We start from the raw sequence: 12,623 nt of genomic DNA, 5'->3' as shown, positions 1-12,623 counted from the left end.
GCCTTGCACAGGATGTGCTTGTGTCACACCAGCTAATCACACTATAGCTACATCTACACTGCTAGTTTTCTTAGGCAGAAGATATGCAAATCACACTGTTATTTGCATATCTTCTGCTGATCCTTTTTGTGGAAGAGGTTTTGCCGCCAAAAAGCCCCATGTAGACGGGGCCATTTGTCAGGAAAAACCCTTTTGTGCAAGATCCCTTATTCCTCAAAAAATGAGGTTTACAGGATCTTGCGAAAAAGGAGGTTTTCCCAACAAATGGCCCCATCTACACGCGGCTTTTTAGTGGCAAAACCTCTTCCGCAAAAAGGATCAGCAGAAGATATGCAGACAAGAGCACAATTTGCATATCTTCTGCCTAAGAAAACCCGGCAATGTAGACATAGCTTCCATGTAGGGGGTAAGTCACATCACCAATCTCTTCATCCCACAGTAGTGAAGATTTCACTTCCCCATGTCTGCCACTCCCACCCACAAGATTGTATGTTGCAGCTGATACCTAACGGTGGGTGGAGCTGGGACTTCTGATTGCTTCCTATCTCCTGATTCAATGAACACATGAGATCATTCCTGTGATGTACCCTTGTCCAGTGTTATGATGTATACATTTTTGTACTTATAAGAGTCAGAGCTTTTTATTTATTAATTTTGTTGGTGTTTTTAAAAAAAATCTTAACAATGTAAAAAAAATCCACTGAAGACTCCCCCCCCACACACACACCTTTTTCTGTTGGTTTATTTTTGAGGGCAGAGGGGAAATATACCATATGAATAATGCAGTCTCTGTGTGGTTATTAAGACTGGGTTGAGCAGTAGCAGGGCCAGATAGTGATACATTATGCAAGAGGGAAGGAATGGGCAGGAACTAGATTTCATTCTGGGTTCAGGAAGAATGGTAAAGGGAGGGAAAAGTCCTACTGTGAGACAAAGCCAAATGCCAAGTGCAGGAACCCATTGCCCTGGTTTGTAGAGCATTTTGAGGCTTACATGGGCCCTCATTCTCCTCTGCCTTGCACCTGTTTAAGTTTACAAGTCTGCTGAGTTTGGGTTAGTGGGTGTAACATCCAAAGAGTGAGCCTCGTCCATATTTCAAACATTAGAGGACTGTATTCAATAACCCTTTCCCCACCTCCAGTCTACCCTCTGGCTGGGGTATAAATCTGAGGCAGTATCAGTTAATTCAGACTTAAAGGAGAACAGTATTTCATTTCTTTATTTAATTTCAACAAACCCCATAGACACACCTGACTGGGTCCCATGAAATCTTAGAAACATGTTGGCAATATTTCTATTCAGTAAATGAGTGCCCCATGGAACACACAAACACACACACTTATAAATTAGCAAGCACACTGAAAGGACTGTAATAACCACATTTCATAAAACCAGACAAGCCTGTTTGATTCATTCAGTCTGACCTACTGCTACAATGTTTGGCTTTAATCATGTTTCATAGTTTCTGTGCAATGAGACATGCGGCCATCTGTTCAGTGAGTAAAATGGGAATGGATTCATTCAAACAAACGCCACCCGTTCTACGAAGACTTAAGGGCCAGAGAAAGTTAAAGGGCCAGAGAAATTGTCCCCAGTGGTTTTAGGCTACTATTTAGGAGTAAAAACTTAAAAAACAACAAATAGTCTAGTAGCACCTTAAATACTAACAAAACATGTAGATGGTATCATGAGCTTTCGTGGGCACACCCCACTTCTTCAGATGACAGGAGTGTTGGAAGTCCAGATCCAAGAATAAATAAGGGAAGGAGGGATGGGGGGGGGAGAAAGAAAAAATGGAGGAGAGGAAGAAAAGAAGAGACAGTGAGTAGATAAGCAACAGAGGGCAGAGTTTCTTCTCTGCTTCAGTCTGGGTTTCCAGTTTCATCTGACAGTGAAAATATGGGTGGTGTTCTTTGGCTTGAATTGGTCAGTCACCTTCAGAAAGTCTAGATTGATTTTTATTTTTAATATGAAGGGGGAAGAGAGCCTTCGGCCCTCTCTTAATTGACATAAAAGGTGTGATTTGTAATCACATTCGCTTAATAAGACTTGAAAATTCTATCAAGACACAGGCTAACACATGTGAAGTCATGTTAGCAGGTTGTTTTCTAGCCAAGGGTAGAGCCTATGTTAAAACAGGACCAGATTAACATGGCTTCAAAAACATGTGAGTCTGGATCTGGATGAGCCTCCGCAGTCATATTGAGCTAAATCAAATGAGCTAAGACATTTTATCCATCAAGGTAAAACCCTGACAATTAAACTGTACAGAGAACAAGGATGGAACTGCCATGAGTTACAAATACACTTGGATTCTATCCCGGGATTCCAGTGACATTCTGATCTGAGAATGGAGGTCATACTCTGTCCATGAGATGGGATTTCCTGGTGTTTGCATTGCTACATGTTTAAAAGTAGGATTAACCCTACTTCACACATATCAAACAGGTTGATAGGAAAAAGTGTAAAATGTCTTTTAGGTCCTCCAGCAGGCAGTTATATACCACAAGAGGGCACCAGACACCATATTACTGCAGGAAGTGGTGAGCTCAGAATTGCGGTTAATCCTTCCGCTGTCTATGCAACAAGTGCGTTGTCATTTGAGCAGAATGTGCTGCCTCGGTAATGCTAGCCAGACCGGAGAGATTGTATCCGTGACATCTCCACATTTCTCAACACAGCACAGCAGCCTACTGTCAGAGCCGTGGTTTGGGTTAAAAGTTCTCTAGAACACAGCTTGCGTGTTGCCAGCTGCTGGGTGCATGCCCAGCCTAGTGAAGTGGTGGAGAAAGATGTCGTAACTAAAGAAGCTCGCTCCATCCCCTTAGGCCCCAACCCAATAATGGAAGACAGCCTGTGTGCTGCAGTTCAACATCCTCCAAGCTTTGGGGTGTGTGAGGCTGGGATCGGAATGTTGCCTCTTAGCCTGTAACACTGGATTGGCTATAGCACGAATAAAGTAAACTTGAAAGGCCCAGCCTGGTCCTTGTTTCCTGCCACCTCCTTCTCCCTGTATGACAGCCTTGTGCTGCAAGAGAGCCCAACCTCACAGAAGCTCAAGGGTGTGCTGTAGAGGAAAGATGCCGGTGAAAGTGTCTGATAAAGTCCCCTTGCGACTGAGACAGGATATGGTTGATAACAGACTTGGGGATCCATCCCTTTAAAAAACAGAACAACTTTAAATAAGCTTGGCAGAAGATTTCAGTGCGTTGAATTTGCCAGCCTCAGCTCAGTTTCGGAGAGAGTGGCTGGAGGGACTCCATCTAGGCATGAAGTAATGCGGGTGCAAATTCAGGAGTCTGGTGCCTGGAGTCCCTGCTGGGGAATGCACCCACAGGAGGAGGGAGGCATGCACTTTGCCAGGTGCAGAATCAGCTCTGTCAGCTTTGTGCTCCCATTGCAATAGCCCCAGGGCAGGAGTCATAGAAGACTAGAGGAGGTAGGACAAACTGAGGTGGTCCTGGGGGCTGGTAATTAGCAAGTCTGAACAATGGAGGTGCAAGATGCCACCTCTCAGTCCCTGCTCCTGTGCCTGTACAAGCATGAATCTTGCCCCCATCCCATGGCACATCTCCCCCTCACATTTCCAAAGCTGCTATAATCAAGACAGATCTGCAGTAGCAAAAGCTGGACTTTATGCCCCATTTAGAACTTTGCTTCTTCCTTGTCTATATAGGCTTAATGCCCGATTGGGAAAGCATCAAGCTGTGCCAAGAGTTGGCAGCGTTGGGGTTAATGCTATCTTCCTCAGCAGGCAGAGAGATCACAGCTGCAAGGCTCAGTGCAGGGACTGGCGGGGTGGGAGAGTTTGACCAGCTGTGGATAATTAAGCACAGTCTTCCTAGTACACTATAAGGGGGCTGTGCTCTCAGGAGCTTGGGTTAGCCAATATTAGGGGTGTTAGGCTGTAAGAAGTGGTTAGTGCTGCCGCCCTAAGAAGCAATGTTATTAGCTAGTGACAGTTTATGGAATAGGTAACTTAAAATACTTCTCTAATGCTATTACTTCCTTTGAAAGGATGGGGAGTGTTTCTACTACTAGTGTGGAAGCTAAGCTGAAAGAGACTGACTGCATGGTTAGGTAGCAGTGTGTGACTCCACTAGCCTGCATAGGAACTAGCCTGGGATGTGGCCTGAGCTGTAATGCAGCAGATGTAATGCTGATCTCTGACTAGCAAGTTACTGAACTCTGAAGAGCAGAAATTAGAGGCCAAATCAAAATAAACCAGAGAAACTTAATTCTAGGCAGCAATGCACACAAATCCATGCCAATGCAGTGCCCCCCACAAGCATTACAGAATCATTACTCACAGCCTTGGGTCTGGAGAAGCACAGAACATTTATGGGAAAACATCTCAGGGTAGGAATAGTCAGCTCTATGGTCTCTTAGCCACTGGGAAAATGATGCTGCTGGCCTGATCAGTTGTTCCTTTTACTTCTGACTAGGTACATGACCTCCTGTGAAGATCCATCTCAGAACCCAACCCCCTATTGTTTTGGGGAGGTGAGGTTCTCTATTTTACTATTGAATACCCCTTTAAAGATCTTAATGGTCAAAGTGATATTCAGCATTTGGGGGACTTCCTTCATGCATCTCTTGACTTATGAAGTTTTGTCATTTATGCTGACTTCATTGTATGATTCAGCACATGCATTCATCATCTCCCTCAGTTAATTAGCGTAATCTATGCATTATTTTATGGTCAGGGTACTTGGTGGTTTTATAAAGAAACTACACACTGATCTCTGCAAGAGGGCGCAAAGGCTATGAATTGTATCAGTTTGCTTCTGTTTAAAAACAAAACTATTCGGGTGAGTGTAGACTGGCAAGATTTTGCGCAAAAACTTGCCAGCTGTCTACACTGGCCGCTTGAATTTGCGCAAGACCACTGACTTTGTAATGTACAAAATCAGTGCTTCTTGCGCAAATACTTTCCCGCTCCCGCTCAGGGATAAGCCCTCTTGCGCAAGAATACTTGTGCAAGAGGGCCAGTGTAGACAGGCACCTTAATTTTTTGTGCAAGAACGCCAGATTGCTAAAATGGCCATCGGAGCTTTCTTGAGCAAAAGCGTGTCTATACTGGGCATGGATGCTTTTGCGCAAAAGCATCCTTGCCAATCTAGATGCACTTTTGCAGAAATACTTTTAACGGAAAAACTTTTCCGTTAAAATTATTTCTGCAAAATCATGCCAGTCTAGACTGTTTACTGTTTTCCAGTTTACTGTTTTCTATGACCCAGTACAAATATCTAACAGATGATCACACAAAGAGGGGCTGATCCTCCCATTCTGAGTTCCAGCTTTGGTCTCAGAAATCATTCACTAATATATCTAACAATGACCAATAGAAGTTTCCTACAATTAGGGTGCCCAAGGGAATTGTTTCATTTCCTCCTTCCTGGTTCATATGGTATCCAGTACCCATAGCCCCATGAAGCCCCCACGCATGCAAATCTCCAGATATGTGCTTCACGTTCCAATTTAATGCCTGCTCTTTTTTCTGCATTTAGTTTCATGTCCAGTGCTCTCACTAAGATGCAACAGTTGTTTGTAACAGGCTCGACCCTTCTAAACAGCCTGAGTCCCTCTATGCAATTTCTACAATGACATCCCAATCAATGCGATGTCACAAATCCACAGCATAGGGTTACCCTGGCAATCAGGCCCCGGGGGGGGGAGGAGAAGGTGCAGGAAATATGGAATGCTTGTATGAATGTTAAATGGGGTGTTGCTAAGACAATGCATCCTCTATTTCTGGGATTATATCCTGCCCGTGCATTGAATGGCATCAACATTCAATACATTTTTCTCTCCTAAGATCCTCTATAGAATCTGTGATCCCAGGTCTAGTGGGTATGTGGAGTATCTTACCACAAGAATATTCAGTTGGACCTCCACTGTCACTCTTGGCTGACTGGGAGGGGTTTTTTAAAGCAAGGTTTTAAATGTTGATTTTGACTTACATGGCTTAGGACCTATCTGAGAGCCCTCCCCCCCATTCCCTGTGACTTACTGTCACAGCTGACATCAGCAGAGGAGCTTGACGGGAAGCCCCACTGGCATATATACAAAGGGGCTGTTGGTAGAGTGTCCTTAACAATGGCCCCATGGTATTAGCATTCACCCTTCTCCTTGGCCTGAAATGGCTCCAGCCTGCTGACCTCCAGGGCATGCTGCAAAGTTCAGCTCTTTATCCAGGCATTGGAAATGGAGGGAAGTGGGGGGATGAGGAGATTTGAGCTCCTAAACTGCCTGGTTTGGTGATGGAGGGTTACATTGAATGGCCCTGCTTCATTTTAGCTATGTATGCATTTTGGCTGCATTTTCAAGTGCTGTCAAGGGTCCCAAAGGCATTTCTAGAAATGTAAATAAATAACTGCAGGAGACGTTGGGCGAGATTTGTGACCAGGCAAGCCAGTGATCGGGGGAGAAACTGGTGGCTGTAGAATCCCCAGACCCATCTCTCCATTTTCCTTGACTCGTCTAAGGGTAGGATGCCACTCAGGCATTTGCTCCACTATCTCCAGCAGCTCATAGTATGGCTGTTCCACTGGACCATCCACACCGTCTCCATTCGGAAGACTTTGCCAAGCCTGGGAAGAACTGGACTCAGTACCACCTCTCCTTTTCCCTTGGATGAAAGCTCACAGTGTAATCCTGACCACAATGTGATAGTTGTGAGAGCATCGTGACGCAGGCCTATCCCATTTATCATCCCACACGCCCTGCTAGGCCATGAGCTGAGGGGCACTGAATCATCACTGACATAATGGGCCTTTCTAATAAATGACTTTGGTCCTTCTTCATCACCATTTGTTTTATAGATGAAAGTCATTACACTTGAATCATGCCACTATTATTTATTTATAAAATTTCATCACCAGAGATCCATCCAGTGCTTGCTGTTCCCGTTCAAGCTAAAGGAAACTATCCTTCTAAAGATCTTAATATATAAACTCATAAATAAAAAAAATTCAGAACACAGCCATGATTTGATGTCTGTTAATTTTGTAAGATAAACATTCTGGACTTCCTTTGGGACTATGACTGACTGACTTTCCCCCTCAAAGCCTTTTTCATTTTGTCTGGTTTTGAATGTATTCATGTGTGTGTAACAAATTGTCTGTTTCCTTTCACATTGACCACAAGGTACAACGGTTTACTTTAGGTGCTCATGTGATTTATTTACTTTTGTGAATCTTCACTCATACCATGAGCTCTAGCAGCTGCACCTTCTCACACACAGCCTACTAGCTTCTCAAACCAATTTGCCCACACTCCTTTCTGTGCACAGACATATGGAAATAGGCCTTTCTCAGTTGGTCATCTAACACTGGCTTTTTAAAGGGGCTCTGTGGTGGTGGGCATTTCTAAAGATAGTTATTCAAAATAATAAGAGGAAGTGATGGAAGCTGATTCCATCTAGCTCTGTCCCTGTCTCTCCGCCCCTCCCTCCTCCCCCTCCACCTCTGTTTGCTTGCTGAAAGCTTTTTTGGACTACAGTAGCAAAGGTAACAAATGCAAGGACTCTACTTGGTTAATTACTGTCTGTCAGAGATCTTGCCACTGCAATATCTTGATAACCTTGTGCAGGGTGGCTTTCCCGTGCTTCACATAGGAAAGCTCCATGTTCGAAAACCAGCTGGGGCTAACTTCAGTGCCATGTTCTTGATCCGCAACTATAGGAGCAAGCACAAAGTACTTGTCCAGGAAAGTTCCAAAGCCTCCCTAGTTTGCCAGTATACCCTAGTGTTTCATAAGGAATCAGAATACATGATGGATCTGTGAGGTGTCAGAGAGGCGGGGGGAGGGCACTACAGTGTACACTGATGGGCCTTTAGCTCAGGTCTGAATCCTCTCCAACTTTTGGAGAAGTCCAGACCTGAACACCTGTACTTGGGGATATCTCCAATGTAGATACAGAACAACAAAAATGATTAAAGGTCTAGACAACATAATCTATGAGGGAAGATTGAAAGAACTGGGCTTGTTTAGTTTAGAAAAGAAAAGACTGAACGGGGACATGATAGTGGTTTTTAGATGTTATAAGGAAGAGGCAGAAAATTTGTTCTCCTTGGCCTCTGAAGATGGGACAGGAAGCAATGAGCTTAAATTGGACATTAGGAAAACTGCCTCACAATCAAGGTGGTTCTACAATGGAATAAATTGCCTAGGGGAGTTTCAGAATCTCCATCACTGGGGATATTTAAGAGCAGGTTAGACAGATCTAGACAGTGCTCAGTCCTGCTGTGAGGGTAGGGGACTGGACACAATGACCTCTTGAGGTCCCTTCCAGTTCTATGATTCTATCCCATTGCCAGCTACCCATTTAAGCCAGTTTTCCCATCACTGAGTTTAGAGGCCTATGAGTCAGGGTCATGGCATCACAACTGTGGAATAAAATATCTTTAAAGTGGAAAACCATTTAAACAGGTGGCTTCTTAAGCAATAGCATTAATAGTCAAATAAACCAATATCAGCAATATGCTGATTGGTCCAGTCACCTCACATAGTATCATGCCAGCATTCTATAACCAAATTTTCCTGAAATCCAACCAAGTATATAAAACAGAATGAAAAGCTTCTTCCACAATAGCCACACTTCAGCTTACAGAAGCCTAGTTTTGACAAACAGGCACCTGAATCTACATCACAGTTTTTACCATGATAAGAAACTGGTTTTTAGTGCAATGTATAAAAATATCTTTAGTGATCTTGGCTGTATTGGTCAGTAGAGTTGGGATACAACTTGATAAAATCAGTTTATGAAAACCATTCTCAGGAGTCTGTCACTATCTATATGCTGACTTGCTGAAAAGCATTTTTAAAAACTTGCTCTTAAAACAAGTTCCCAACAATGATGTGACAGTTTCTATTTAGTAGCTTTATATATAATCCCATTGCCTCTCCAACCAGTAAGTCAAAAGAAGAGTACAAATAGCTCCTATCTACAAATGTAGATGGGCCTACCCTATACCCACTGTCTAGATATAACAAAACACTGTTGACTGGACTCAACTTTCACTACAAGCCCTTGGGTTTCATTTGTGATGAGCCCCTGTAGTCTCTCTTACAAGTCTCAGGATGAACATAACATCGGTTATTACAAAAGTCTGGCCACTAGCCAATACTGAGAAGGTATTGAATTATTCAAAGTATTGAGACTTCTCGTGTGAGGAGAATAACATTAATTCTATGCTCCATACAGGCACACAAAGTCACTCCTGTATAAAGTTTAATGCTGGGGTAAAAGCTCTGTAATTCTGCAATCCTCAGGATCAGCAAATGTCAAAAATTGGAGGTAATTTGGAGAAATTAGGTCTGTCAAGCAATTACAAAATTTAATTGCACTTAATTGTGTGCTCCTCCCCAGCTGACCTCAGGCTCCATGCAGTGCTACCCCTTTGAAGCACCAGGGCAACATTTCCAAAGGGCAGCGCAAGGCAAAGTGATAGACAAGGGTGATAGACTTAAGGAAATACCCCAGCCTCATCTGCATTGAAGATAGAACAGAGAGACATTTCCATTAGCATACAGAATGGAGAACAGCACTTCCGAAGCAGGAACCACACTTAACTGTGGGATACCAAAAGCAGAGAAGCACTGCCTGATGGGAAATCTCTGCTCCAGATGCTAATGAACCCAGGCCTGCTCACACCCAAATTAGTCATTACCAGACCAGTTCTAGTAATGGATCCTATTGATATCCAAACTACTGAAACTGCCTAATTGCCTTGTGAGCTCATTCAAGAAACATCACCCATAGTCAGTCTCTATTGTCTCGCCTCTGTTTACCCATTAAGAAATCTAGCATTCTAAATACATTCTTGCAAGCCTATCACCTATCTTGAACAACACTAATATTTAGGTGAGCTGGTCTGGTTTCCACCTATGATTTTGTGAGTGCTCAGATGACGCGTCTAGCGTTGGCTAGCACTGGCACCTGGTTTACCAGTGTTATACACACCTGTGTGACCAGAAGGGGTCAACTTGAAACTGTTACATGGATGTGTGGCTAGTCAAGGCCTTAACTCTGCGATGGTGGTAATTGTTGTAGGACCAAGGCAGGACAAAGCATCAGGGAAAGTGAACGTGCTTCTGGGTGCCAGTTGAACTCAGCAGGATCTGAATGAGCTTTGCTCTGACTGCCACAGCTCTAAAAACATCAGTAACAAAAGAGACAGAGAAGTTCTTCTCCTTGAAGTTTTGGCTGTGCACCATGGTACATGGCTGCCTCTGTACATCACCATTAAAGTCCAGTCAGCCCCTCAGAGTACTGTTGGAGACAATCAGTGTCTCCTGTCTCACTCCAGCAGATAGTGGCCATTCTTAACAGTTGCCAGTTGCTATTAAATAGCTTGTCCTCACATTTTGCAGTTGTCAAGGTATGGCCTTAAGTATTTTAAATACATATTTAAACAGCAGTAATAGCTGCAATCTTAACTATGAAGCGCCAAGGATTGTTTCAGAGCAGGGAATGCTGCAGATATTGAGGAAATTATATTTCCTTAGGGTAAAAGTGACACATTTTTTTCAGGGTAACCACTTAAACTCTTCCACTTTAGAGGCCCCAGTGTATACATAATTATATTTTTAATCAAGAATGTGCTGCTATGTATGTAATTTCCTGTTTGACTGCAGGTACTACAGCTCCTCAGCTGGGCTGCAAAGGCCTCTGTAAATCCCAGGAGAACACATGGGAAGTTAAAGGAAACTCGGAAGAAGGTGAAACTCTGGAAATACGCTCAAGTAGTATGTTCACATCTGGCAACCAGACCATTCTGTTGATTGGTTTGGTTTGGTAGTGAAGGAGTATGATCATTTAACCCTTTGCTGTTCTGTTTCAACTGAGGTATCAAAATAATCTTCCCCATGCACCTTGCAGAATAATAAGGCTTCAGATATGAATTAAAACCCACTCAGGTCTCATGCTGTGGCTGCCTACTGTGGCTGCCAATTCATAGAATCAGTTACAGGCAGGGTTCACCACAGAATTGTGTCATTAGCAGCTGACACTTCAGCTCCAGGGAAGTAGCTAAGCACAATGACACATGCCAGTGGAGCTCTGAGGTGCTTTAATTCAAACGGGAAGGACAGGAAAGCAGAATTGGAACCAGAGAATCAAGCTGGCCGGCATTAAAGCTGTTGGTGATGAGAGAGTGTAGGGCCATACAGGGAAAAGTTAAAGATGGAGTGGCAAGTAAATGAGACTCAAAAAGGGACACAGTTTATTGATAGATAACTTGAATTTGAAAGCAATTTGAAGCCCAGAAGTCTAGAAATATAACAAGTGACACATGCTCCTTCCTTCCACAGGCTATGTCTACATGACTGTGGTTTTCTGGGATAGTAGGTATCCTGGAAAAACTCCGCCGTGTTCAGGGAACTCATCTACTCTCCTGGTTTTTTTTTGCAGAAGAGCAAATGCGCTCTTTTGGAAGCCCTGTCTTCCTCCTTCCATGAGGGAGAAGGGCTCTTCTGAAAGAGGAGGCTTTTCCAAAATTTGGCCCAATGTTGAGCGCAATTTGCGTACCTTTTCCTGATAGATCAGTGTAATCTAGACATAGCCACGGTCACGGGGTAGTTCTGCCATTTAGACAAAGCAGCAGGTTACACTGCAATTACTCTATATGAGTTTGGGCCTACTCAGTGCAAATTACCCAATAATCTGAGAAGTTTGAGCTGCTCAGAAAATGAACATTTTACCAACATCTTGAGTGGCATCCAAGCCCTTCACAAAATGGGAGACTCTGGGATAATGTTGGGATGGTTAGGCCTGTGAAGCTCCTAATCTCACAGGATTTATGGTCATCTCTCCTGGGGCTCCTCAGTTCCATAGATGCAGAGCAGAAGAGCTCCTGCAGGGCTTTGGAATTTTGTGAGAATTTAGCGTCAGCCCTCTGGAACTTCTTAACATTGAAGCTGTAAAGCTAACTCCTATTCAGCTCCTCATAATGTTACATATAGCTGGCTTCCAGGACACCATGCTCTCTGGCTTCTGCTGGGAAAGTAGTTGTTTTCTACCTGCATTCTCATTCTGTTCGCATGTGTGGAAAAATAAGTCCATTAGCCCAGGGGCAGCTCTGGCTCCATGTTGCAGAGTGCTGTGGTGTTCCGAGTGAGGGCAACCAGAGCACGCAGAGACAAAATGCTTTGCTGTCCCTCATCGAGGTAGGCAAGCAAGCAAGGAAACCTGAGTACCGGCTGTCGAGAGGCGGGTCCCTTTAAGCACAGGCCTGAGAGAGCCTTAGGCAGCAGCCACACAAAGACACCCCTGACCTGATGCCCTGCCAGACCTGGTTCCATCTGGCCTTAAATGCGATTCAGCATCCACTCAGTGTGGACGCGCTATTTTTTGTGTAGATGCATTATTTCAAAATAAGCTATTTTGAAATAACTTATTTCGAAATAACACTGTAGTGTCTACATACCCTTACTTAAGCACAATCCTATTTAACTTTACATTAATTTTCTATAATGTGTTTAATTATTCTTTCTAATCCTGAAAGCTGTGTGGGTCAAAAGTTAGAAGTTATGCCAGAGGTGAATTCACCCTATTTAAACAAAGGATTTGCCATTCTCAGCCTCATTTTTCTTTCTGGATTTGTGACATCATCATTTCC

General features: G+C 43.6%; 1 pseudogene; it reads right to left on the bottom strand.

Moving 5' to 3' along the window:
• Positions 1–2,382: 2,382 nt before the first annotated feature.
• Positions 2,383–10,327, bottom strand: LOC149523996 (steroidogenic acute regulatory protein, mitochondrial-like; annotated as a pseudogene).
• Between the last annotated feature and the right edge of the window lie 2,296 nt (positions 10,328–12,623).

This window comes from Pelodiscus sinensis, chromosome 8, assembly GCF_052426305.1.
Source record: "Pelodiscus sinensis isolate ZL-2025 chromosome 8, ASM5242630v1, whole genome shotgun sequence".
NCBI lineage: Eukaryota > Metazoa > Chordata > Testudines > Trionychidae > Pelodiscus > Pelodiscus sinensis.
The sequence above is the reverse complement of the archived record's forward strand: the minus strand, read 5'-3'. Positions and strand labels throughout refer to the sequence as shown.